The sequence below is a fragment of the Epinephelus fuscoguttatus genome, linkage group LG20 (genome assembly GCF_011397635.1).
Source record: "Epinephelus fuscoguttatus linkage group LG20, E.fuscoguttatus.final_Chr_v1".
NCBI lineage: Eukaryota > Metazoa > Chordata > Actinopteri > Perciformes > Serranidae > Epinephelus > Epinephelus fuscoguttatus.
Window position 1 is genome coordinate 661,606 of NC_064771.1, and position 4,553 is coordinate 666,158.

General features: G+C 38.9%; 1 long non-coding RNA gene across 1 annotated transcript; it reads right to left on the reverse strand.

Annotated features, from left to right (window-relative positions):
• Positions 1-1,052: 1,052 nt before the first annotated feature.
• Positions 1,053-2,212, reverse strand: LOC125881029 (uncharacterized). The gene is made up of 3 exons (XR_007448181.1): positions 2,043-2,212; positions 1,426-1,495; positions 1,053-1,149 (listed from the first exon to the last, which is right to left on the reverse strand). It is a non-coding gene; the product is annotated as an uncharacterized LOC125881029 (long non-coding RNA).
• Between the last annotated feature and the right edge of the window lie 2,341 nt (positions 2,213-4,553).

The following is a 4,553-nucleotide window of genomic DNA, read 5'->3' on the forward strand; positions in this document are numbered from 1 at the left end:
GCATTGAGGGTGGACAAAGATTCACTCAGTGCTTTAAAAATAGCTGCAATTTTCATTGTTGATTATTTTCTTGATTAATCGATTAGTTATTTAGTCCATAATATGTCAGAAATGGGGAAAAATGTCCGTAAAAATATTGGTGTTTCCCAAAGCCCTAGATGATGTCCTCAAATCATGTCTTGTTTTGTTCACAACCCAAAGATGTTTAATGTACTGTTATAAAGAAGTAAAGAAACTAGAAACTATTCTCATTTTAGATGCACAGACAATTCTGACTATTTTTTCCCCCTAAACTAATTATTAAAATTGATTTATTGATTTTCAAATTAGTTGGTGATAAATTTAGTATCTGGCAGCTAATCCTGTAATCGTTGCATTTTACCTTAAAATGACAGATCTGAGCAAAATAGCATGTGATATATTTTCTATAGCAAGTAAGTGTAGAATATGTCGTTGTCAATATGTCAAAGACTGACATCTCCAAAATCAGATGTCCCTCAGCTACACATATCTAAAACAAAATAGATGATAAAACAGAAAGGAGAATTCCTTCCCTTAACTCCTTTGTTACTATGTTGCTGTTTATGTGTGTTTGCACCTCTGCTCCAATCTCCTAGTGGCACACTACACAATCCTTGAACAAGATGAAATAAGAAACATTGCAGCTGTGTCAAAGTATGACAGCAGTGATGTCAAGACTTGACACCTGAAAGGTTTTCCCACCTTATATTTATTTAAAGAAAACCCTATCTATATATTCTGTAGCTGCATGCTGCAACGTTTTATTAAAGCCATATGATGCAAACGGAGTGAAATGTTCGAAACCCAGCACTTAGGTTTTAAATGGCTGCATTCAAAAGATATGTCATACATAATTTTTACACACACCTCCCAAAAACAGTCTATTGCATATTTTCTTAAAAAGAAAGACTCACAACATTGTTTTCCAAGATTCATGTTTCCTGCAAGTCCTTTCTTTTAGAATTCTCCATCCTGTACTGCATGGCTGTATCAGTTTATTTGCTCACCTGTAGGCATTTTTGGACGAGGGCGGGGTCAAACTTGAAGAAAATTATACACATGGATGGACTGGGGGATTGATGACAAAGTTTCACTGAATCCACATCTGCCTTCAAATCTTAGTCATATCTGACAAAGAGAAAACAAAAAACAGAAACTAGTGAGCACATATATTTAGTGGTGGTGTGTGAGAACATGGATGTGAGGTGTGGTGGTTGTTGAAATAAGACATCTGTTGTGAAACAAGTGTTGTTGAACTCAGTTAGGTGTGTTGCAATTTTGCAATAACATACTGATTGAGATAACAGCAGCTTCTCAACTGTATGTGTTCAGACATGTTCTGTATCTTGACAATGCACTTATCAGAATACATATTTACTTAATACTGATTATTTCAATACTTACACAGTGTACGTGGCTGCAGGACAATGAAATGGACCATCCAGAGTGCATGCTGTGTGTACTCCTGTGAACACTACCCATGTTCAGAATAGAAAGTGTTAAACATAATATCACAAAGGTTGTTATCTTTATCAATCTCTTAACTGTAATGAGTGCAAAGGTAGCAATTAAGTAACAGAAGTTCAGAGGCTCATCCAGGATTCACAATGTCATTCAATGATGTTTAAGGTGGGGTAGTATAATCACCTGCTACTACTGTACATAGCAAGCCGCTAGCCCATTCAATAATGTTAACGGTATAATAGCACTGCGTTTAACCAGTGAGTAACACTGTGGCAATCTATTTATACTTTCTAGAGTCCTACTTCAATGAGCTACCCAAATAGCGTAGCCATTGTCTGTTATGTAGGTTATATGTTTGGTAACAAATAAGTCCTGCCTTGCAGACCAACCAGTGGTTGATAACATTGTAATGTATGGCTAACATTAGTTCCACCGTTATCAGCAAACTAGTTCCGGCACAACTTCATAGCCCCAGCAATAACTAACGTTAGCTAACATTAGCATTTCTACAGTCAATAACGTAAAGATGAAAAACCAAGCAAATTTTCGCTACCTACCTAACCTTGGTTATGCACGACACATTCGACTTCAGGTAAGAGTTGCTAAGCTAAATGTTTACCCGTTGTCTTGTGTACAGTTTCCTGCTGTGTAGTATTTTTGCTAGTTGTACTCACTGCCTCTTTACACTCGCTGTTGTCAACTAAAAGGAAGTGTTCACATTGGGTAGCTTCCATTTGTATCTCAGGTCATCTCGTGAGCTTCTTCAGCGGGCGTAAGTATTTATTCTCCGTGTGTTTTTCAGTAACCCTCCCACCTCGGCACTACAAGTGCATAAAACGAGTGCACTCCTAACGAGGCCCTGAAGTTCGCTGTGATTGGTCAGTTTACGAATAATCTACCAATCAGAAGCTAACTGCAAACAGTAATACTTACTTTTCCGGTGAGTTCAAAATAAAAGCTTTAGTATTACATACGTACTTTGGTCAACTCTGATACAGCTATGTTTGTCGTATTATTGGCATGTAACAGAAAATAAATAATCAGTTAATTCCGAGACACAGGATTAAAACTGGGCTTTTTTTTTCATTTCACAGTTTGTTTGTTTTTCAAAATATTAATTTTGGGTGACATTTTAAAAACACTATTTAATAAATAAATGATTATTCTAATGCTTAACACACGGCATACAACTCGGAAGATTGCCCACTGTCTTAAATTTGCTATTTCTTCTGCACATACATACACTACTAGGCCTATATTGTAGTGTTTTACTCCGGTGTTTGAATGGCTTTGATAACTTTTACTTTGAAAAATATTCACTAGATGCTTTCTCTGTATTTGTGCGAACTTGATAATGCCACAGTGCTAGTAAATATAACAATAGAGAATCGAATCCACAGAAATAGGAGACCTAACAGATGCTAACATATGATGAAATGAAATAAAACTGATTCATATGAGTGACTATCTAACATTCTGTGTTTTTTGGCATTTAATGGGTGAGTTAACGGAATAATCTTTGTAGCAAGCTGTCGCACTGAATACTTAAATTAAATAAGAACAATTTAAAGTGATAACAAGACTGAATTGCGCAATAATTCTGCTGATAAATCCTAAAAAAAAATCAACCACAAATTTCCTCCAATACTGCGTGAGTGATGATGGGGCGGAGACACTTGCTGTGACCGACAGCATCATCCCGCACTGTAGTGGACGAGAGGGATAGGATAGAGGCTGTCCTGCCTTTCACACAACACAACGTCGCAGTCACTAATTAGTAATAATTAACGATAGTCGCTTTGAGTACAAGAAGTAACTTTTACATCAGTTAGGATAGGCCTGCTGCGTTTTTTTATTTGTATGAGGCGCGTGACCGAGAGGACGCGCGTGCAGCGACCTGACAACTAGGCTACAATTAGAGATTTGTAAGGTTGTAACAGTAGTGTGTCCCTGCAGCAGCCAAGTTGCATACAGATTAGATACAGCCGAGGCTCGGACTACTGCACATCACACCGGAGAGTCTCCTCGCGTTCAGGAACAAGGATGAACAGGAGAAACTGAGGTAACATCACTACGGCTTCTTGCTGCCTCGCACAAATCCATGTGGTGATTATCTTGCAACGCCAAGTTTTAGCCTGTGCCATGCCATAACAACTCAGGAGGAGGGTGTGACAATAATATGACAACAATAATGAAACAACAATGTAAAGTGACATTCGGAAAGCTGGAAATAAGCCGTGGGTTTCCTTTCGGGTGAGTGAGCAGGTGCGCTGATGAGGCATATTGATTAGGTTACACGTACCCGGTGTGTTGGAAAAGATTTATCACGCTTTTGTTAAATAGTCGGTGTGTTAATGAAATACGGCGTTGGGAAATATATTTGATGAAGCTGAATAGCTTATTGTATCATTAACGTGTATATAACGTAATGTTTTTTGTGTATACGTGTGTTGTTGTGAGCTCTTATCGCCAGTGGATGCAGTCAAAGGCAGCGAGCGCGAGCTGCAACGAGCTGTCAATCATCTCATCCTTACTCGTCCATTGTTTCGCCCCTCCTGTTTGTGAGTGAGTTACCATGGAGAGTCTTCCGGGTTTTCACATCTAATTACCTTATTTGGAGATGGGCCGGCTGCTGGTGTCAGTGGCTGGACTGATGGCGTTGTTGGGTTAATGGTGCTGTGTTCATGTCCCACGTGAATAACCGCCAGAATGACTGAACGCTTCAAAACAACGATCTGAGCTCAGGCCATCAAGACGCTTCAAATGAAGTTCTCAGTAGACTTTGATTGGGTCTGGTCAGCTCTTTCACACCCAGCTAGCACTAATGGTCTCTGGTTGGATGCAGTTACAGCAATTAACTGTGGACATGTGCAGTTAATTTGCAGTAACTTTTTCTAGAGTTTGTATGTCCACCATACAAAACTTTTGCAATACTGCACTCATACCGTGCTGTAGGAAGATTCTCAGCTCTCAGCTGGGTTTAATTTAGTGCTTGATGATGTGGCAAATATACTGAAGAATGGCGCATACAGGGTAATTGACCAGCTATAGCATACAGCCTCAACATC